The following is a 25,519-nucleotide window of genomic DNA, read 5'->3' on the forward strand; positions in this document are numbered from 1 at the left end:
GAGAAAGTGCCTCTGGTGTTGGGGCAGTTGAGTTGGGTGGGATCCCAGTGAGTTAGCAGGGTAGAGCTGCAGAGCTCACCAGACCATTCAGATTCAGATTTGGCTGTGTACTGCCAGGCTTAACACTAGAAAGATGGCACCATCCTGATGGCCCCATGGGGGAAGGATCCTTCACAATGAAAATGCTCACTATCCTCCAGCCCTTGCTCCAAGCCACACAACACAATCTGCTCCTGTATGTCTCTGATAACCCCCACATTATTGTCCCTCCACTAGAGCCTAAGGTGAGCGCCTGGGAGTGACAGCATTTATTTTGGAACCTTTAAGAGGACATTTATGTTTCCAACAGCCTTCTGTTCCACCTAGATTGTTGGAATCCCCATGTTTTTTCACAGTCAGATGTTGTGGGGACTCCTCTTCCCAGCACCAGTACTCTGGGCTGGGGAGGCCACTGTGGAGCTGGGTTCCTTGAATCTCTAGGGGTAAACTTCATGGCTGACATATTCCTCCTGTTTCTTAATTGCCATGCAGAGGTTTGAGATTAGCCGGTTCTGCATCTGGACACCTGCTACCAATCTCGACATGGCTTCTTTTTATTCTTAGTTTGAAAACTTCTGTTCAGCAAGACTTCAGATGGTCTTCCACATTGACTGTTCTATAATTTATTTGTTATTTTAATTTGTTCACTGAAGGAAGGAAGCACAGTTTTTACTTGTATCTATTGCACCATCTTGGATCTCCTGACTTTTTCCTTAATGAAGTTTTTTAGGCAAAGATGAGGTCACTCAAAAAACTGTTCATTTATTTCTTTTGTTCTTTATCCTCTCGTTTATTTATTGTTTCTTATTTATTATATGATTGTGAATGTATGTGTTTAAAGCTTAAATACGAACTTAAACATGTTTTCTGTTGACACATCACTAAATGCTAGTTTTTCTACAAACTACTAATTTTCTACAATTTTTCAATTATATTGATATTTTATTCATTTCCCAAACATCTAAATTATAATTTTGAATAAAATGATGAATATAGAATAGAACTAAATTAAGCTTTTAAAATAAAATAATGTGTCACCTCACTTTCCACCTATTATGAAGATAATAATTTGAGGTATACTTAGAATGCTTCAAACCCATATTTATATTTTTATCAATACAAATAAATATGTTCCCTAAATTGGATTTTTATTTTGAAGTGTTTTTGTTTGACTGTTGTTGTTGTTTGGTTTTTTTTTTTTTTTAAATTTTAGATAGGATATATTTTAAAGTAAAATTCCACTGTTCAGTAAGATTCTATCTAGTGAAAATAATCACGTCTAGTAATTATTTTTAAGGACCTATATCTTCCCTTTCCTCTTCAATTCCTGTACTTACTTTGCCTCTCCCATTTTCTATACTCAGGTCCTCACCAAAGGACCGAAGTAAAAATAAATAAATAAATAAATAAATAAATAAATAAATAAAAACACAAAATATTTGATTCAGTAAAATAACTATGATTCTCTTCTCCATTACAAATAAACAATTATATATCTTTCGATGGTCTGTCTTTCAAAAATAATGTTTATTTTCCATTTTATTCTTAAAAAGTTGATATATAAGGGTAAAAGTTAAAGAGATATAGGAGTGACAATTGAGGTTGAGAATTAACTTTCTTATTCCAAGATTAAGCTTATTAATGAGAGGACAGTGTAAGTGAGTAGTAACAATATTATATCTTCCTGCATACTGTTGATTATTCAATGTTTTCAAATTAATGGCTAAAGTGTTTTATTCATTTCTCCAGTGAAATTTCAAATAAGTACATGCAAAAAGGTATATTTTCATCACAGTTTATTGTGCATTGATGTATGCATTTTTTGAAATGCTAAAGTATATATTACAATATTTTTTCCCATGTTTGCCTTTAAAAGTGATTTCAGTGGACCTAGAATCTGAAGTTTGCATTACTTACGTTGAAACTTTTAATGAAGTTTTCTACGATGGCATGATCAGAAATAACAGGATATCAGGACATCCTTTAGGCTATATTTTCCCAGGTTCATAAGACATAGAACTTTGGATAAAAATTTGGTCTTTTTGGAGAGTATATATAAACACATTATTTCTTAGGAACAAAATATTTGTATTCTTAATCTGAGGTCACTGTGCTGTAAAGTCTTAGAAATAGCTGAAAAGCAAGAAGGTAGAATTTCCAGAAAGGTCCTTTTTGTAGTAGTTTGGTAACAACGAAGAGAGGTGACTCAATGGGTAACTACTAAGACAACTCCAATGAAATCAAATCCTGTTGAGATTACTCCAGAACAATTGCTATAGTTACACCCACGTGTTTCTTTTTTCATAACCCTACCAAACTTTTTTCTTGGCAGTTACTCTTCATAGTGATTTTTCATAGTATTCTCCTAAACCACATCCTGAGGACATTCACTGCAATTGACATTGAAATATTCTAATAGAAGAAATATTCAAGAGGATTCCCTCTGTAGCCAAACCATCTTAGTGCCCAAAGTTCTAGAGATTTATTTTAAATGCCAACAAAATGATCTCTTCTAATGTAACCCAAAAACTGGTCAAATATTTTCAGTAACTTTGCCAACAAACCCAAACTGCAGCAAATAAGGCAGGTGAATTTTCAAGCAGGGTGACAATAAAAAAATTAGATTTAAATATATAAAGTCAAAAATCTTACAGTCTTTGTAAATATTTGTCACAAACAAAATCTGTTTTTCTATTCTTATATTCCAAAGTAATATCTATTTAACTGTAGTTACTTCTTATTGTAAATAATATTTCGTATTTCAATGCTTAAACCAAAAATTCATAACTTGCCTGTTAAAATTTCCCCATCACTATACTCCAAAGTATAGTGATTCTTCCTCCTCGCTGAATTTTAGTTTAAAGCAATCTGAACAAAATTCCCCACATATACCTTTCATATTCGTGATTTAGTGTTTTGGGCCTTCATAATCCATTTCCCCCAGAATATCAATTCTCCGTAAACTCATTTTTTCCAAGATGGAAATCCCAACTCAAATCCCTCTGTCACATGAAAATTTATTCCCCAGCCAGAGTTAATCTAATCCTCTTGTAAATTCCCATAGCCCTGGAACAGTATCTGTATCCTGTCATGTTATTTTGTATCCTTTGTTACAGTATTGGTTTATGTCTAACTGTTACTTTCAGTTTGCATGTTCTTCAAGAGCAGAGAAAGTGCACATGTGTATATATATTTGCATGTACTTTACCCAACATAGTATATGTGTGTGCTTCATAAAGGAATCAGTATTTGAGTCACTATCAAAATGAAATATCTGTCAAAATAATAAAGATTAAATGAGATTACCCCAATTTACATTTCCCAGAGATATGACACTGATTGTTTTTTTTTTACATTAGTCAGGTGTACAAAAAATATACTAGACATTTACACACCTCACAAAGTGATAATCCTCCTTCCCCAAGCCCCTCTGACATTGTTTATAACGTTATACTACCACTGACTCTATTCCTTATACTGACTTCCAGTGAAATAATTTGTTAATTTCTCACACAATAACAATCATTGATAATTTTCAAATACAAATATTTAAGACAATGTCCCCTTTATAAAAAATAAAAATAAAAACCTTTTTTTTTAAAAAAGGGTGAGGTTTTGATCACTGTCCTTAATGGGTTTGATCCACAACTATTCAAATCTTAATCAACTGACTTTCTACCCTCAGTCATTCTAAGGGCAATTTCCTCTCTGGATACAATATGTTCAGCAGGCCTTTTACCTTATGAAACTCCTATACCTTTCAAATAGCAGAAAAATTTCTAGGTGGGTTGTGTTTTCCTGTCCATCAGAAAAGATATGTCTAGAAAATTAGTGTGTTTTTCTCCAATTTATATGCATTTTCTGTATGATGAGGATTCAAAAATGTGTCATGGCATTTCATTTATGAATACTACTGAGTAATAAGCATACTTCAAACTCTTCTTACTACTTACTGGAGAACTGCCCCCCTCCAAAAAAAGAATAAAAGAAAAACAGGAAAGAAGAGCTTGACATGATAAGAACTAGATTTATCAATAAGGATACATATTATAAGCTTTTTAAATCCAGTCTCCTGTCCTAGTTATATTCACATTTCAGGTGGCTTAATGTTTTCTCATGGAGGGAGAGGGGAAGAACAAAAGCAGTCTGCTATCTTCCTGCTTCATATATAAGTGCTATTACTAACAGTTGTCACCCCAATAAATTTTAAATGAAGAAACAAAATGAACTTCCCAGCCTCCAAAACTGTGAAACATAAATTTCTGTTATTTATAAGCCACCCAGTCTATGGTATTGTGTTATAAGAGCCCAGAAGGACAAAGACACTAATTTTGACCCACTGCTAGTCATTATGCTATAAGGACCGTTTATTTCTCAAGAAGCACAATTTTGACCCACTGCTGGTCATTATGCTATAAGGACCATTTATTTCTCTTGTTCCTTTATACTTTATAGACACTTGTATTTTTCTGATATGCCATTATTTCACTGAATATTGAAATAATTCACTGATTCCAATAACAATTCATTCATGAGATGAAAATGTATTCCTTTTGAATATTTCTCTTATAATAAATTTCACAATAACCTACACATCTTTTTGAGAAATTAACCTATGTGCTGAGAAAGTCACTGAGGATATTAGACAGTGGATGTAGCATACATATGAAAACTAGATAATCAATTTTACTTTTTAATATGTTAGGTAATATTTATATAAAATATCTCATTGAAGATATGCTCAATTTTATTTCACACTTCACTAAATTATTTTCCATGTTAAAACATGTTGTTCTTTTCTATTGTAATCATCATTGAGTTTTTCCTTCTCCAAGTATTAAAGGAATTGTTCCCTGTTATATATTGAACCTTGCTGTCAAGTAATGATAAATGACCACCTTGAAAAAGAATAAGGAACACCAAAAGCAGATAAACAAAAAATGAGGATGAGCACAGGAGAAAGGCAATGGTTTAAAGCCATCAAAACTTACTAGTTTAGACCTATAAGTCAATAAAAGCATAATGTCCTGGAAAGAGTCTTCAAACCTGTGTATATAAAGCCATGGTATGCTATTTTTTAAGAGATGAAAAAATAGCACACTAGTTGATTTATAAGAAAGCTAAGTGGGCAGAGGAAAATGCAGAAGAAGAAAAACTAGGAGCAAAAAAAAAAAAGGATCAAAATATAATTAAATTCATTTCAATAAGAATTCATTTTGTATATGTTCTGTGCCAATATTTTGTTAATTATTAAAAAATAAGTAATTAAAAATACTATATTAAGATATCAATCCTCCCAGAGTCAGTTCTCCTTCTGTCACCATATATTCGACCTTCTTTACCCTCTCCTACCTCTCCCCTTCTCCCCTTATCCTCTGGTAACTGCTAAACTGTTGTCTCTATGACCTTTGTTTGTTTGTCTTGTTCCTTCCTTGCTTTCAGTTTTATATCCCACATATGAGTGAAATCGTATGCTTCTCGACTTTCTGTCGGACTTATTTTGCTTAGCATAAAAATCTCAAGATCAATCCATGTTATCACAAAGAGCACTATTTCATATTTTCTATAGCAGAGTGGTATTCCATTGTGTATATGTCTGACAATTAAGTTTGCAAACTTGCCACCGTGCATTTACATTGACAGCACTGTACAAACAGTGTGGTAAGGTTTCATAACCTTGGTATATCAGTGTCTCAGAGCTGTGTTCACATTGACATATGGCAGTGTCTTGCTGAGTGTCATTCATTATTGTTGTGTGTTGTTGTGTGCCATCGTGAGAGTATCTGAGCTTGAATTAGAGCAAACAACAAACATTAATTTTCTTGTTAAACTTGGTAAAAGTGGAAGTGAAATCAGGGATATGTTAGTCCACATTTATGAGAATAATGCCATGAAGTAACAGCAGTGTATAAATGGATTAAATGTTTTTCCGAGAGGAGAGAACATGTCACTGATGAAGAGAGGACAGGACAGCCAGTAACGAGCTGAACTGATGAAAACATTGCAAAAATTTGTCCAATCATGCATCAAAATCATCAGCTGACTGTCAGAAGCATAGCAGACCAAACATATATTGATAGAGAAACACTTAGAAAAATCTTAACTAAAAATGTTGGCATGGGAAAGGTGTGTGCAAAAATAGTCCTGAAGGAGCTCTTGCATCAAGACAATGCACCAGCTCCCACAGCACTGTCTATGAGGGAGTTTTTAGCCAGTAAACAAATAACTGTATTAGAATACCCTCCCTACTCACCTAATCTGGCCCCCAATGACTTCTTTACCTAAAGATAAAGTAAATATTGAAAGGAAGACATTTTGATGACATTCAGGACATCAAGGGTAATACGATGACAGGTATATCCAGAAAAAGAGTTCTAAAATTGCTTTGAAGAGTTGATTAGGCACTGGTATTGGTGCATAGCTTCCCAAGAGGAGTACTTTGAAAGTGACCACAGTGATATTCAGCAATAAGGTATGTAGCACTTTTCCTAGGATAAGTTTGCAAACTAAAGTGTCAGACCTCGTATATAACATATCTTCTTTATCCAATTTTTCTAGCCATTTATACTCCAATAAATTTAATTTTTAAAAAATTAAAATGATACCAATCCTCAACAAATTTATAATGTAGTAGAAAAAAATGGTAAGAAAATAATAATAATGAAAATAAGACATTTTATGCAGTAGATACTAGAATAAAAGATTATAGGACCGTGTTTTAAGAGAATACAAAATGAATATGTACGTTCTTGTTCAATTTTCATTTAAATGCAGCAGCACATTTACACGAACAAAGTTTAGGTTCAAGGTAATCCTAAATTACTAGAGTACACATTGAAGTCACTACAAGTTTACTGATCTGCAAAAAGTCTCCTCACCCATGAAGCCAGTAGAGCTATTTTTCAGGAAATGGCAAAGTGAAACGATATTACTATTTGAAAAACAAGAACAAAAATTTTTACCTTATTATTAGTAATTTTGAAATTCTTGGGATTCTTGAAATTGGGGGGGGGGTTGTGTGTATGTGCTCACGTGATAGAAAATATGAATGTGGTTTAGTGTAGACTAAGAAAAGATCCCTTATTTTTTAAATTTACATCATCATTTGACCAATATTTTTGTAAACAAAATGTAGAAATTAAACTTTTAGAATATTTTATGTATTTTTTTACAGGGAATATTTCAAATATGAACTAAGGTAGAAAGAATTTTACAATGAACTTCTGTGAATCCATACCCCACCTTAAATATTATTTAGTTTATATGCATTCTCACTTTTTTCCTCCTAGATATTATATTAATAAGAATATGTTATCATTTTTTCTAATATGTGATTATTTAGCTACACTCAGAGAATTTTAGATTCCATAAAATTATTGGCATCCCTTGATTTTACAAATGACAAAATTCAATCCAAGAGACATGAAGTAATTTTATATATCGCATGGCTAGTTAATGATAGTTAGTATTAGTATGTGACCCCAGTGCTTCATCTTGTCATTGTACAGCTGAATTTTAAGAAAATATAATAAGAAGTTTCTTATTAAGGAAAAGCAGTAAAAAATATTAGGTATCAATGTAAACATTAAGTCTTCACATTCTATTTGCAGCCCTCAACTCTGAAGAGCTGTGGCAACTCCACTGTGGCAAACCCCTCAGAGTTATTGTTCTAAGAGAACTTTCTAATATCATTTCTGCATGCAAATCTCAGTCTCCGAATCTACTTTCTGTAGAAATTGAGCTGTGACTAAATTGAACTTTAGAAGTATTTCTTGTAATCATTATAAGCCTTTATTGTGCTGAAAGCTATGAATTTTTCCTGGAAACAATTTGCATACTTGTACAACATTTCCCAGTTAGTGGTCAGCAGGACAGCTATAGAATAAAATGGTAAACTACTGAATTAAACCAAAGTTGGGATACACACTTGATTACTGGATTTTATGAGTATGTAAGTAGCACAGAGTTTATACTACAGATCCCTTTATAATTGGCATAGCAAAATAAATTTGTGGGTTGGTACGTTGGATAGTAGGCTACCATCTCCACTGAGTTCTCATAAATGGTGATACGGGCCAAGATGCTATACAAATACTGGCAAAAGAAAGACATGAATGTCACAGACTATAACATTTTCTCTTTATCAAATAATATGTTGGGGACATATTAGTCAGAAGGCATTAGTCTGTAATTGCCTATAATTACACTCAGGAAGCACTGTGAACAGCAAGGTTTTTGTTGATATTGAAAGATTGATTCTAAATCTTATGTCAAAAAAAGGTCAAAAAACAAGAATAGTCAATGCAATATTGAAGAATCAGAAGACTGACACTATTTGACATCAAAATTGCTACAAAGATATAGTAATCAAAACAACACAGTATTAATGAAAATATAGACAAATAGATCAATGGAACAAAACAGAGACCAGAAATAATCAACTAATCTTTGACAAAGGAATAAATAATGATTTTTCAACAAATAATGGTGGAATAATTAGACAGCTACATGAAAGAAAGAAAGAAAGAAAGAAAGAAAGAAAGAAAGAAAGAAAGAAAGAAAGAAAGAAAGAAAGAAAGAAAGAAAGAAAGTCTTGATATAGACCTTACATCCTTCAGAAAAAAAATATCAAAACTGTTCATAAAGCTAAATCTTAAACAAAAAACTACAACACTTCTAGAAAAAAATAAAAAAAAAAAATTCTGCCTAGCTCTGGGTTTGACAATGACTATTTGGATACAATACTAAAGACATAATCCATGGAAACAATAACTGATATTTTGGAATTCATTAAAATTAAAAACTCTGCTCTGCAAAAGATACTGTCGAAAGAATGGGAAGACTAGTCACAGAGATAAATCAAGTTTTGCAGATGTATCTGGTAAAGTACTGTATCCCAAAATATGCAAAGAACTTTTAAAACTCAACAGTAAGAAAACAAACAATTCCATTTAAAAATGGCAAAATATTTGAAGAGATACCTTACCAAAGAAGGTACAATGATAGAAAATAAGCATATGAAAATATCTCTGCATCAGGTCATTAGGGAGTTGCAAGTTGAAACAACAATGAGATACCACTATACACCTATTAAAAGAGTGAAAATCCAAAATACTGACAGTAACAAATGCTGATGAAGATGTAGATCAACAGGAACTCTTATTCATTGCTGGGGTAAATGCAAATTGGTGCAGCCATTTTGGAAAACAGTGTGACTGTTTCTGAAAAATTAAACATACTCTTATAATATGACCCAATAGTTGTGCTCCCAAATGATGTGAAAACTTATGTCCACACAAAAACCTGCGCATGGTTATTTACAGTGGCTTTATTCATACTTGTCAAGACTTGGAAGCAATCATGATGTCCTTCAGTCGGTGAATGGATAAATGAACTGTGGTACATCCAGACAATGAAATATTACTCAGCACTAAAATGATATAAGCTATGAAGCCATGAAAAGACAGGGAGGGACCTTAAAATCATACTACTAGGTGAAAGAAGCCAGTCTGAAAAAGCTACATACATACTGTATGATTCCAACTGCATGACATTCTGGAAAAAGCAAAACCATGGTGACAGTTAAAAGATCAGTGGTTGCCAGGGGTTGGGGGAAGGAAGGATGAATCAACAGAGCCCAAAAGTACATTCAGGGCAGTGAAAATATTCTACTTGACATGATAATGGTGGATACATGCCATTACATGTGTGTCAAAACCTATTGAATATACACCAAGAATGAACCCTAAAGTAAACTGGACTTTGGATAATAATGATGTGTTGATGTAGTCTCACTGATTTTAACAAATGTAAGTCACTGTGGCAGGAGGTTGAGGGTGGGGGAGGCTAGGCTGTGCAAGTGTGGGGGTAGGGGCCTTACGAGAACTTTTCGTACTTTGTGCTCCATTTTTCTGTTAACCTGAAACTTCACACAAAAATAATGTCTATTAAAATATAATATTTGGGAATTAAAAAATTATTGCCTAAATATAATTTATTCTGACAATTCTATCCATATTCCCAGTGCCAAATAATGTCAATATAATTGGCGACAATTTTAAATCAAAACACCAATAAACATTCAAATGCAACAAATATCTGAAACATATTCAAAACCATTACCTAGCAAAAAGTTAATGTCAATGCTTTAAAATCATTTGACAATTAAGTGGTAGGGTTTGCAAAGGTTTTAGAGTCTTGTATTAAGGTGACAAGCCAGCAGGGATATCTAATTTTATTGATGATTAGACTACTTTGTGATTAGTATATTTGTGAAGAGACACCATAATGTGATAAATCAGCAGGTGTTGTGTGGAGTTTAATTAATGGCATTTAAATACTTGATCTGCTGCTTCCTGCCTAAGGGGCTATTTAGTTCTCTGTAAAATGAAGATAAGCTACCATGTTTATCCGAAAATAAGACCTAGCTGGACAGTCGGCTCTAATGCGTCTTTTGGAGCAAAAATTAATATAAGAGCGGGTCTTATTTTACTACAATATGAGACCTGGCATAGTATAGTACAGTATAGTATAGTACAGTACAGTACAGTACAGTATTGTAATGTAATGTAATGTAATGTAATGTAATGTAATATAGTATAATATAATATAATGTCAGGTCTTATATTAATTTTTGCTTCAAAAGATGTATTAGAACTGATTGTTTGGCTAGGTCTTATTTTTGGGAAAACACGGTAAGTACATGTTTGAATTAACACATATTATAAAATGCTTTGAATGTGCCTTGGACATACAGATACTGGATGGATATTAGTAATTTTTATTAGGATTCTGAGACTGGTGGTAAAAGTGCAGGCAGAATATGAGAAATAGGATATAGGATGAAATATACTTCCTAAAACACAACTTGGAAGCTGGCAGCTCACAGGCTCATTGCAACTTGAACTTTCACAGAAAGTATTACTTAGCTTGTAAAACTGGGAGATTTAGCAACAACAGCCCTAAATTCTCTCAGTCACAATTAACTATACCTTCCCAGCATCTATTCACTTTTCATAAGCTATGGCTCTGCTGTCTGCCCCACTTTTACGTATCACCTGCCTGGTCTCTGCAGCCATTTGTGTTTGAAACCCTCCAATCTAAAACAAATTAAGTTGCATAGAGTAAATCTGCTTTTAAGTGAAAAGAAAAGTATTTTTGTAATAATGTTTAATGATATTTAATTTTTTTTCAGAATGTAGTAACCTCACAGTCCCACGTGAAATGTGTTACTGAAATTTAGTATTCACTTAAATATGGATTTAAATTTAGTTCTAAGGTTTTTTTCCATCCTTTCAGATAAAAGTAACATGGGACTGACCTTCCAAACAAATATCTTGCTTGCCCAATAAGTTGATAATATGCACATGAGCAAAGAGGAAGTTGGGTGGTTTCCAATTAGAGTCCTCAAGAATTATTGCAGAATCTTACAGGATTAGTGTATTCAACTACACTCTGAGTCGTGTTCTAGCATGCTTTTTGCTGTCCTTCAGATCAGCTATCAAAGTTTATGTAAACTTATAACTGTGCCACTGTAAATCATAAATTCATGTGAGTACAACAGAACTAATTTTCTCCTTAAAGAAGCTTTTTATAGTCAATTTGATAAGCTGTTGTCATTAGGTTACCCTCTAGGTTTTAGATGTTGTACTTTTCAGTTAAAAGCCTGAGTTTTCACTTACAAGAAAAATTCCTAACTTCCCCATTCTTCAGTTTTCTCATTTATATGCAGAAAATAAAACAGAACAAATTAAACAAAACAAAACAAAAACTAACTTACGGGGTTACCGAGACAATTAAATAATACAACCGAATTAAAGTGTCTAGGACTGTATTTGGAGAACATTAGTTAGCTTTTAAAACATAGCATGTTTAAACATTGGAGTCTAATCAGATAGTTGACATATTAAGACAGTTATATTTCAGTGAGAAACACACACACACACACACACACACACACAAATTCACACATTCCTCATTCTAAAATTGGTGGATAACATTAAAGAAATGGCTTCTAATTCAGCTGAGTGATAAAATGGGTATTCACTGTGAATATATGCATATATAGTTCCAGATTTGTCCCACAAGTAGAAACTAGTGCAATCCATAAAAAAGAGAGGTGATATGGAGGTAAAGAAAAAGATGATTGATGGAATGAGAAGGGAACAAGATGGCAAAAGGCTGATTGGTAATGTTGGGTGCTACTAACAGTGAGACATCCTTTCTGGGGCTGAAAACAAAGACGCTTCCTATAAAATGTTTTAATAGTGATATAACCTTTCTAGAAGCTCACAAATTTTTAAAAGTATTCCATATGCAGCTATCTTGAATTTATATTTGAGGTTGATAAAATAAAATTTTGGGAAGGGTCTGTGCCATAGGTTTGAATGGATGCAAGTTTGGTGTTAAAGAAAGGACTATAAAACATAGCAAAAAAATAAATAAACTTGTACCTGAGATGACCATGAGACATCAGGTGTCAGAAAATCAAAGAAAGCTACAGCTTTATGACATGTGCTTCCCTTGACCAGTGGTTTGAATTAGTCTTAGGGAAAAATGAGAGAATATTTCATTTATAAAAGAGATAATTTAGAAAAGACAAGAGAAAAATGTGTCATCCATGTTTGAAAACATGTCTTGGGATAAAGAGATTTGATTTATGTAGCTGAAGAGTACAGTATTCAGACAATTAAGAAAATGTTTGTGATGCACATTTTTAGTCAACGAGATAGAATTGTATAAATATATACGCTTACCTCTGTTTGGATCCACATACTGCACAGCAGAAGTAGTGATAAACCACTACTGCATTTTCTTTTCTTCTCATTCTTTATTTAAATCATTTGTTTTACCCTGAAAACTGTAGTAAGACAGTCCAAAGGAAATAATGAGATAGTGCTGCAAGATAAGACTTCCAGGTCAGAAAGCATGCAAACAGTTACTGGAAAAGAGAAAAGAACAACTGTAAATAGCACTGTTGCTAATGATACAACTAGACCAAAGCTGAGACAATGTCTAGTAGCTGATGTGTACAAAGGTAAAAGAAAGGTACAATGCTACACAAAATATGCAGTTACAACATGGAACATAAGAAGCATGAACCAAGGGAAAGTTGAAATTGTAAAGCAAACAATGTCTAAACATTACAGTGTTTGTTGTTAGCAAACAAAAGTGAAATGGAATGGGACATTTCCATTCAGGCAACTACAATGAGTTCTACTCTGAAAATGACAAACTCAGAAGAAATGGAGTGCCTTTAATTTTGAGGCAAGATGTAGCATAGATAGTTACAGGCTACAATGCAAGTTTTGATCAAATAATGTAAATCAGACTTCTGGGAAAACTTATTAACATAACCTCTCTTCAAGCATACACTACAACTACAGAGGCTGAAGAAGATAAAACTAAAATCTTGTATGCAAGTATTCCATAAGAAATTGATCACAGACCAAAACAAGACATGCTGATAATTATAGTTGACTGGAGCGCAAAAGTAGGAAATAAAGCAGTATCGCATGTCATCGGAAAATTTGGACTAGAGGTAAGAAATGAAGCTGGAGATTGGCTCATGAATTTCTTCAAAGCCAACAACTTGTCCATAGCAAACATATGCTTCAAACAACTGAACAGATGACTAGACATGGACACCACCAGATGGTCAATATAGAAATCAAATAGACTATGTAATTGGACGCAGGAGATGGAGAAGCTATATCCTCTTTGCCAGAACAAGACCAGGAGCAGATTGTGTTATTGACCTTGAACTGTTAATATCAAACATTAGAGTAAAACTGAAGAAGAGCACAAAAAGAATCATAGTGCCAAAATGTAATGTACGTAACATTACTGATGGATTTGAAGTCCACATAAAAAGAAACAACAACAAAAACAAAACAAAACAATTTGCACTGTTAAATTTAATTGACCAAAAACCAGAAGAACTGTGGCCTGAGACTAGAAATATTTTATTTGGGAAGAATATGAAAAGACAATGCCAGAAGTAAAAAGGAAAGAAAAGTTGAGATGGATGACAGAAGAAGCACTAAAAATGGTTAGAGACAGGGCAGAGGCAAAAGCACAAGGTGAAAGACAAAAGGAAGGTTAAAAACCTGAACACAGTTTTAAAATGACTATCACATAGAGATAAAGAGAATTATTACAATGTAAGGAGATTAAAACAGAACAATAAAAAAGGAAAAACAAGAGCACTTTAAAAATAATTTCAAGAAATAAGAGGGATGGGGCCAGCCTGGTGGCACAGGCGGTTGGAGCTCCATGTTCCTAACTCCGAAGGCTGCCAGTTCGATTCCCACATGGGCCAGTGGGCTCGCAACCACAAGGTTGCTGTTTCAACTCCTTGGATCCCGCAAGGGATGGTGGGCTCTGCCCTCTGCAACTAAGATTGAACATGGCACCTTGAGCTGAACTGCTGCTGAGCTGCCGCTGAGCTCCCAGATGGCTCAGTTGGCTGGAGCGTGGGCTCTCAATCACGAGGTTGCCAGTTCGATTCCTCGAGTCCCTGAAGGGATGGTGGGCTGTGCCCCCTGCAACTAGCAATGGCAACTGGACCTGGAGCTGAGCTCCGCCCTCCACAACTAAGACTGAAAGGACAACAACTTGACTTGGAAAAAAATCCTGGAAGGACACACTGTTACCCAGTAAAGTCCTGTTCCCCTTCCCAATAAAATATTAAAAAAAAAAAAAAAAAAAAAGAAAGAAGAAGGATAATCAAGCCTAGATTAGGAATGTCAACAGACCAACAAGGAAGCACACATTATTTGACCAGGAAAAAATAAAGGAAAGATGGAAACAGTATACTGAAAAGCTGTACAGAAGAGACAAAAGGATGACAGATACTTTTGAAGAAGATTCTTACGAGGAAAAAATCTGCAATTCTAGAAAGCAAAGTAAAACCATCCATGAAAGTGTTGGAAATAAATAAATCACCAGGTGTAGATAAGATACTCATAGAATTATTTCAAGCCAAAGAGACAGAATCTGTCAAAATTCTAACAAGACTATGTCAGCAAATATGGAAAAGAAAATATTCTGGAAGCATTGAATATACATCCCAATCTTCAAGAAAGAAATGCCAAGGAGTGTAGCAACTATAGGACCGTTGTTATAATTTCCCACACAGTAAAGTGACGCTCAAGGTGCTACAACAAAGGCTTATGCCTTATACAGAGGAAGAAATGCTGGGTAGTTGGGCTGAATTCAGAAAAGGAAGAGGCATTCAATATCTATTTGCAAGCATTTGTTTGATATGGAAGTACGCCAAAGAATTTCAGAAGAAGGTTAGTCTGTTTCATAGACTACAGTAGAGCCTTTGACTCCGTTGATCATGAAAAGCTATGGGTTGCTCTGAAAGAAATGGGCATGCCTCAGAATGTTATTGTCCTCCTGAGTAACCTCTATTGTGGACAAGAAGTCACTGTCAGGACAGTATATGGAAAATCAGAGTGGTTTCCTTTAGGCAAAGGTATCAGACAAGGGTGCATGTTACCTCGCTATTTGTTTAATCAGTATTCAGAATATCAGACAAAATGAAAAAAAAAAAAAAACTAGGTTAGACTCAGAGGAAGAAGAAGGAAAAATTGGTGGAATTGGTGGAAGAAATATCAAAAACTTAAGATATGCAAATGACACCGTATCTGGCAGAATGTGATGATTTGAAATTACTTCTGATGAAACTGAAAGAAGAAAGCAGTACTTCATTTAAACATGAAGAACACAACTATCATGCCCAGAAAAAAAATAGACAATTTTAACATAAAAATGTAAACATGGAAATTAAGATTTTTCTTACCTTGGTTCAGTCATTAATTAGAATAAGAGACTACAGCCAAAAAAATCAAAGGGAAGGCTAAGATTGAAAAGGCCAGCAATGGAAGAACTATGAAAGCTCACCAAGAGCAAAGATGTGCCCTAGAGGAAAAGACTGAGATCACCCACACCTAGGGCAAAAAAAAATGATTTATTTAGAGTATAAATAAATATACTCTGCTGGAGGAGAGCTCTATGATATCCAGGGCCCACAGAAAGACAAACAAGTGGGTCCTACAGCAAATTAAACCTGAAACATTGCTAGAGGCAAAAATGACAAAACTGAAGTCTCCTGGAGACATCATGAGAAGTCAGGATTCTTTGGGAAAGACAATAATTTGGGGAAAAATAGGAGGCTACAGCAAAAGAGGAAAACCAAACATAAGATAGATAGACTCCATAAAGAAGCCAAAGACATGAGTCTACAGGAGCTGAGCTGGGCTGTTGAGGACAGAGCAATGTGGACATCATTCACTCAGAGGGTCACCAGGAATCAGAGCTGATTCAATGGCACATAACACACACACACACACACACACACACACACACACACACCAATTTCCAAATATGCTACCTACCTTATACTCATAAGCAGTGAATCCTTTATCCTACACATGTCAGAGACAAAAAACTGACAACTTCTCATAGTTACTGGAAAATACTGTGTTGCATTTGACAGGAAACTTAGAACAGGAAATCTCCAGTGATCATGTTTTGTTAAATCTCACCAAATTCCAACAGGATAAGTATTTTCTAATTATATTTTTGGTCTATAAGAAAATGAGCATAAACTGGCATTCAAATTTTGTTTTACTCTCTTTTTATTTTATTGTTCCTCTAGCGACACACAATTTTATGGATGACACAATAATCTGGTAGTTGGCAAACCCAGTATATGGACAGTAGGAAACAGATTACATGAATGTATTTTTTGATTTAGCAAGATATTTAACTGTAACTTTTCCCACATAGTATAAAGTTATACTAACTCCACCTAGCTGATACAGATCTTTTGTTGGAGATGAAATTGAGCAATGCATTATTACAACACCAGCACAAATAGTTGGGTTTATGACTAATTGTGTCACAAATACCAAGAAAACTAACAACTTCAAAGTACCTGCAACTCCGCAAATATCTTCAGATTCTAATTATATTTTGTGATGCTTAGAATAGCATCGCTGCCTGACAACATAGAGTAGGGCAAGTCACAGTGCCAAACGTCATTAATGCAACAGAAAGGTACCTTTTGCTTGCTTCAAAGAGAGTGAAGATTTAATTGTACGCAAGGCAGATACAAAGAAAGCAAATTATGACAATGTGTAAGTAAATATTCATATTAAGCTCAAACTGTAATCATAACCAAGAAAATTAATATTAATATTAGTGTACAGACGTCAGATCTGGAACATTTCAGAAATTGCCGTGAAATATTTTATTTTGAACTTGAAACAATAAATTAAATATGCCACATACAAATAAATATGAAAATCCTCGCACTATCTTCTTTTCCTACGAAAACAAGAACACAAGTCTGTACAGACATGCTAACACACACACATACATGTGCGCACATCTTACTCTCCTTGAGAAAAAGCTTCTTTTCTTTACTGATCTCTCACTTGCTCATTTTTAGGAAGAATACTTACCTCCTTGATGTTACTTGAACAATCCAGGCACTCACCCGCCTTTGATAGTTTTCTTTAGCTGGAATACTTCCTCTTGTGCCCCCTGCTCCAATATCCCCAAGGCTCACCCTTTTGCTTCACCCAAATATTTGCTTAAACTTTACATTGTTTAAAAATGTTTTATTTTGGAATAATTTACTTTTACAGAAAACTTCTAAAGGTAATATACAGATTTCCTATGTATTCCTCAGCTAATTTCAGCTTTCCCTGATGTTATGATTTTACAGTACTGTGTGGTACTTCTGTCAAAAGCAAGAAACCAGTATTAATACATTACTATTAATTAAACTCCAGATATTATTTGAATTTCCAATAGAGTCATTTTTCTTTCTGGGAATCCAATTCAAGGTATTACACTGCATGTAGTTGCCATTGCTCCTAATTTTTCTCTTTCATAACAGATTCTCAGTCTTTGTGTTGCATGACTGAGTTTTGAAGAAAAGAGGTTAGGTATTCCACAAAATATTCTTTAATTTAGGGTTTTCACATTGTTTTCCCTCATGTTTAGACTGAGATTATGGGATTTTTGGAAAGTATAATACATAGGTGAAGTGCACTTCTTATCACATCATATTATGAGATAAATGATATTCTCATGACTTCACTGAGGATGTTTTATTGCTCACTGTGTTAAGATTGTGTTGTTTAGGTTTCCCTACTGTAAGTTACCATTTTTTTCTTTCCAGTACTCTTTTATTTGGAAGCAAATCACTAAGTCCAGCCCACCGCTGAAGGAGATCAGAATTAACTCAGAATCTACTAGGAGGATGTTATCTACCTATACTACTTAGAATTATTCTATAAGAAATATTTCTATATTCTCACATATGTATGTATGTACCATGTTTCCCCGAAAATCAGACCTAATTGGACAATCAGCTCTAATGTGTCTTTTGAAGCAAAAATTAATATAATACCTGGTCTTTATAAAATAATATAATATAATAGACCAGGTCTTATAGTAAAATAAGACTCGGTCTTGTATTAATTTTTGCTCCAGAAAAACAGATTAGAGCTGATTTTTCATCTAGGTCTTATTTTTGGGGAAACACAGTATGTATGTATGTATGTATGTCTGTATGTATGTATGTATGTATTCATTCATTCATTCATTCATTCGGTCATCCGTTTATATGGGTATGTTCATATGAATATTTTATACTTTGGATTAGAATCTAATACAGCATAATTCATTTTGTTGTTCAAATTGTTCCAGATTTGGTCATTGAGAGCACTTGAAGTTTGGCTTCTGTGATATTTCAACATGTCCCACACTTTTGTTTTTTGTACACTCTTTACTCTCTGGTACTACAAGATGATCTAGGGTCATCTTCTATTCTTTATGTTCCAGGCCCAAAATCAGCCATTTTTCTAAGGGTACCTAGTTCATTTTATTGAAGAATGGTACATAGAAGCCACAATCTCTGTGTTAGGTGTGCTCATGTCTACTGAGTTTCTACCGGTGTAAATCTCACCATTTTTATGAGATTAACCCAAGTGATCTATTTGATCTATTTGAAACCTTTCCCTCCTCTTCCCCCAATCCAAATTTTCATTACATTTTTATAGCTTGTTCTTTTTGTCATAGCACACGCCACCTACAAAAATGTGATAGAATTTATTTATGTATTCTAAATAGTTTTCTGTCTGTTTTCTCCTGCCCCTCCATTTTGTGTTTCATGAGGGCAGGATTTTTTTGCTTTGATCATTATTGTATATCTAGCATATAGAACAATATCTGGCAAAAACTGAGAATACATAAATATTTGTTGAAAATTTATTGACATTGCAAGATAAACTGAATAATTTAAAAACATTTTAGATCTCATCCTATCAAATATTAAACATTGCAAATTATGCTGAATTTTTGAAAAATATATGTATTTAGGACAATTCCTTTAGTAGCATCACAAAATCCACAGAAATTCAGAAATCAGCACTGTTTAGACTATTGATTAAATGCCCCACACTTAGTGGATTTAAGTGTTAAGATATAGATAATTGTTTACAAAGATACAGATAATTTATCTTTAGTAGATGTTAATGGCTATTGTCCTTTAATATACAATCAATTTAATATCTAACAGCAATCAAAACCTAACTTCCATTCATTAAAGAAAATGTGTCTAAATACAAGATCATAAAATGCTCTTTGATCTAATTTTAGCATCTTATTGTTCACTAATTAAATAATGAGTTTAATATAATATTTGACGCAGTCTTCTGGAAATATTTGCATGGGAGTCATAGTTTTATCTTTTGAAATTATACTTTAGCAGACTTAATGTATTAAATGAGAATTAACAAAATAATAATAATGGCTAAGCGTATTCTGAACATAAAATAATTCAGTTAGAATAACAAACAAATACAATACAAAATCAAATTTAAGTTAAAACCTTAAAGTTTTATCTTGACAAAATTGTTTGCTACAGAAGTATTGTGTAAACTACTGCATTAATTTCATAGTGAATGGAATTTAAATCTGTTGTGAACATGAATTTGAGTAAGCGGGGAGGGATTCAACATCATGGCATAGGAAGACCCTGAGCTTATCTCCTCCCATAGCCACAGCAAATCCACAACTACATATAGAAGAATCCCCTTTATAGGGACCGAGAAATTGATGAACACAGCCTCCACAACAAGAGCCAGTATCAAGAAGTGTAAGAGAGGCGGAGACACAGTCCCACTGAGGATAAAACACACTCCGCTTACGGTAAGTATTCCATGGTCAGGAGGAGTCTCAGAGGTAAGGAAATTTTCCAAAGGAATAAGGGATTTGAACTCCAAATCAGTCACCCTAGCCCTTAGATCCGAAGGAAGGATGAGCTGCCAAAATACCTGGCTTTGAAAAACAACAGGGAATATGTCCAGGAAAACTATAGTACTGCAGGGAAAGAAAAACTCATTCTTAAAGGACTCATGCACAGACACACTTAATCCATGAACCACTGCAAAAACTTCAGATATTATCTCTTGTTAAGCCACAAAGTAGTCTCAATAAACTCAAGAAATTTAAAATTATATCAAGCATCGTTTTTGACCTGAACAGTATGAAACTAAAAATCAATCACAAGAAAGAAACAGAAAAAGAAAAAAAAAAAAAAGTGAACACAGAAACCAAAAGGAAATCAAAAAATACACTGAGGTAAATTAAAAGAGAAACACAATGTTCCAAAATCTATGGACACAGCCAAAGCAGTTCTAAGAGAGAAGTTTATAATAATACAGGCCTACCTCAAGAAATAAGAAAAATCTCAAATGAACAATCTAATCTTACATCTACAGGAACTAGAAAAAGAAAAACATACAAAACCTACCGTTAGTAGAAGGAAGAAAACACTAAAGATCTGAGCAGAAATAAACAGAATAGACACTAAAGAAACAGTGGAAAAGATTAATGCAACTAAGAGCTGATTCTTTGAAAAGATAGACAAAACTGTTGAATCTTTAGCCAGACTCATCAAGAAAAACAAACAAAAAAACAAAAGCTAAGAAAAGAGGAGTCCTAAATAAATAAAATAGAACTAAAATTTACAACCAACACCACAGAAATACAATGTATCATAAGAGACTACTAAAAAAAATTATATGCCAACATATTAGACAACCTAGAAGAAATGAATACATTTTTAGAAACATATAGTCTTTCAAGATTGAATCAGAAGGAAATAGAAAATCTGAACAGACCAATTACTAGCAATGAATTTCAATCAGTAATCAAAAAAACTTCTAACAAATAAAAGTCCAGGAGAAATAGATATCTTCACAAGAATTCTGTCAAGCATTCAAAGACTTAATACCTGTCCTTCATAAACTATTCAAAAAAAATTGAAGAGTAAGGAACAGTTCAAAACTTATTTTTAAAGAACAGCATTACCCTGATACCAAACAAAAACAAAAACAAACAAATAAACAAAACAGGCCAATATCCCTGATGAATATATATTTTAAAAAATCAACAAAATATTAGCAAACTTCATTCAACAATACATTTAAAAGATCAAATAACTTGATTAAGTGGGATTAATCCAGGGATGCAAGGATGTTTTAATATCTGCAAATCAGTCAGTACAGTAGCCATATTAACAAAGCAAAGGATGAAAATCACATGGTCATCTCAATAGATGCAGAAAAAGTATTTAACAAAATTCAAGGTCTATCAATGATAAAAAATCACAACATAGTGGGTATAGAGAGAACATACCTCTACATAATATAGACCATATATGACAAACACATAGCTAACATCATACACACTGGTAAAAAGCTGAAACCTCTTCCTCTAAGATCAGAAACAAGACAAGGATACCCATCCAGCCACTTTTTAAAATATTTTTTCAACACAGCATTGGATGTCTAGCAACAGTAATCATACAAGAAAAATAAATAAAAGACATCCAAATTGGACAGGAAGAAATAAAACTGTCACTATTTGCAGATGAGATGGTATTATTAAATATAGAAAATACTAAAGATTACACCAAACATTTAATAGATATACTAAATGAGTTCAGTAAATGTACAGAAGACAATATACAAAAATCTGTTGTGTTTAACACACTAATACCAAACTATCAGAAAGAGAAATTAAGAAAATAATCCCATTTACAGCTGCATAAAAAAAAAAATACCTAGGAATAAATTGAATCAAGAGGTAAAAGACCTATACTCTGAAAACTATAAGACAGTGAGGAAATAAATTAGAGATAACAAATTAATGAAAAGGTACACCAATGCTCATGGAAAAATTAATATTGTTAAAATATCCAAATACCCTGAAGAAATCTATAGATTCAATGCATTATCTATCAAAATACCAATGGCTTTTCTATAATAAATAATTCTACAATTTGTATGGAATAAAAAAAGTTGCCAAATAGCCAAAACAATCTTAAGAAAGAAGAACAAGCCTGGGATATCACACTCCCTGATATCAAACTACATTAAATGGCTATAATAATCAAAACAGTATGGTAGTGGCATAAAAACAGATACACAGATCAACGGAACAAAAGGGAAAGCTCAGAAATAAATCCATGTTCATATAGTCAATCTATGATGAGGAACAAAACTATGCAATGTGGAAAAGACAGTTTCTTCCATCACTGGTGTTAGAGAAATTAACTGCTATATGCAAAAGTATGAGACTGGATCACTTTCTTATACTGTATATCATATATAAAAATAAACAAAAATAAACTCAAATGGATTTAAAATGCAAATATAAGACTTGAAACCATAAACCTTCTAGCAGAAGACATAGGTAGTAAACTCTTTGACTTTGGTCATATATATATATATGTGTGTGTGTGTGTGTGTGTGTGTGTGTGTGTGTGTGTGTGTGTGTGTGTGTGTGTATATATATATATATATATAGAGAGAGAGAGAGAAGGTAGATAAAGATAGATAGGTATATATATATATATAAGATAGGTAGATAAAGATAGATAGATAGGTAGATATAGATATATAGATACCTATACCTATACCTATATCTATATCTATATATCTATATTGATACGTATACCTATGTCTATATCTGTAGCTATATCTATTTCTATATATGTATCTGTATCTCTATCTCTATCTCTATCTATCTATCATCTATCTATCTATCTATCTATCTATCTATCTATATTTCAGGCAAGGACAACAACAAAGATAGATGGATGGATGAATGGATGGATGGATGGATGGATGGATAGATGGATGGACAGACAGATGGATAGATAGATAGATAGATGATAGATAGATAGATAGATATCTATCTATCTATCTATCATCTATCTATCTATCTATCATCAACAGCTCAGGCAAGGACAACAACAACAAAAATAAATGGGACTACATCAAACTAAAAAGTGTTTGCATAGCAAAGGAACCATCAACAAAACAAAAAGGCAACCTGCTGAATGGAAAACAATATTTGCAAAGACATATCTGATAAGTGGTAAATATTCAAAAGATATAAGCAAGTCGTACAATTCAATATCAAAAAACAAAATAAGCAATCTGTTTAAAAAATGGGCAGAGGTTCTGAATGTGCAGTTTTCCAATAAAGACATACAGATGGCCAATAGGCACATGAAAGGATACTCAACACCAGTAATCATCAGGGAAATGCAAAAGCCACAATAAGATATCACCTCAAACCTGTGAGAAGGGCTATCATTCAAAAGACAACAAATAAGTATTGGCAAGGATGTAGAGAAAAGGGAACCTCTGTGCACTGTTGGTGAGAATATAAATTGGTGCAGCTACTCTGGGGGGAAAAATTATGGAGTTTCCTCAAAAAGTAAAACTACTATATGAACCAGCAATTCCATTTCTGGGTACATAGATGCAGAGAACAAACTGATGAATGCCAGGATTGAGGGGATGGAGGATTGGCAAAACAGGTGAAAGGGATGACAAGGTACAAATTTCCAGTTATACAATACATATATTTTGTATAGCCTAGGGAATACAGTCAATAACATTATAATAACTTTGTATGGTGACAGATGGTTACTAGATTAATGTGGTGTCATTTAGCAAGGTATTTCAGTGTCAAGTCACTATGTTGTACGCCTGAAACTATAATAGTTTAATATTATGTCAACTATACGTCCATAAAAATATTTTTTAATTGAGAAAATGCATTTGACACAATTGTGATTTTTCTCAATCAAACCAGGTTTATCTTGATTTGCTCAACAGTGTCTTCCTAAGAAGTTGTGCTTAGAAATAAACTAAGGCATTAAAATAATAATAGTAATAATAATAATAATAATAATAATAATAATAATAAACTGGGAGTTGTACACTAAACATTAAAACAAAAAATATAAGCTTATGCAAAATTCTACAATTATACACTAAAATAAAAAGATTACTTACACCCAGTTTGAACGGGAATCTATATCAATGCTACAAAATTCTTAATTCCCAATTTCTCAGCTACTACTTCTTCAAATATCTGCAAACACACGTTGATAATTTAAACTCTATTATAAATACTAAACAAAAGAAGAAAAAAAAATCTCCTTTGGAATCTTAACTCCAAAGTAACAAGAAAAATGTATAATGCAATAAAAAGTAAAACAGAGAATGTGAATTTAACTGAAAAGAAACCTCAATCTTTTCAAAACACTATTGATTATTCTCATGGCTCCCTGTCATAAACCATTTCCTATCCACCCAGTAAATTATGTTTTTTTGAGAATTAAGTTTGTTGGTGATATCTTAACAATACTCAAGATAATTCTCTCTCCTCTGTCTCTTTCTTCTCACCAACACCTTCATCTCACACCCATCCACAGGCTCACCCACTCCCACAAACACATATATCCACATGTTGCTCTTTAAGCAGGATGCCAGAAGAAAGGCAGGATTGATTTTAAATCTAACCTCTTCAACATAAATATTTGATGAAGAACTATAAGCCTATAAGTACTTATTTGTATAAAGTAGGTATTTGTAAATGTAATTTTTGCCTATAAAAAGGCTAATAACAATATTTCAGTAATGTATAAAAACTTTAGAAAAATCAGGAAAATCAAGATCAAGTTTCTACAATGTTCACATTTTTTTACCCTAAAAACATGTAATGCAAGATAAACCAAATTCCTTAAGAATATAATTTTATCAATTGGTTTGTGAAAAATTTAGATTTATATAAAAAAAAAATCTTTAGAGCTATAACCAGTGGTGTGCTGGAGCAGTTGTTTTTTTCAGCTTTGAGAGCTGAATATTTCTGTTCGTTTTCGTCTCTATGTTCCATCTTTAGTGGCATATTAGTAGCTTAAAAGAGCCGTGGTAGGAGTGGTACGTTTCAGGGTTTGACAATTAGATGAAAATTGGCAAGCACTACAAATTAAGGTTGTGTGTGTAGTTGTTTAGAGAGCTAATTGTTAAAAATTAGCTAACACATTATTAGATTATCACCTAAACTTTGCACATCTAGTAACAGAAGTCATCTT

This window comes from Rhinolophus hipposideros (assembly GCF_964194185.1).
Source record: "Rhinolophus hipposideros genome assembly, chromosome: 9".
NCBI lineage: Eukaryota > Metazoa > Chordata > Mammalia > Chiroptera > Rhinolophidae > Rhinolophus > Rhinolophus hipposideros.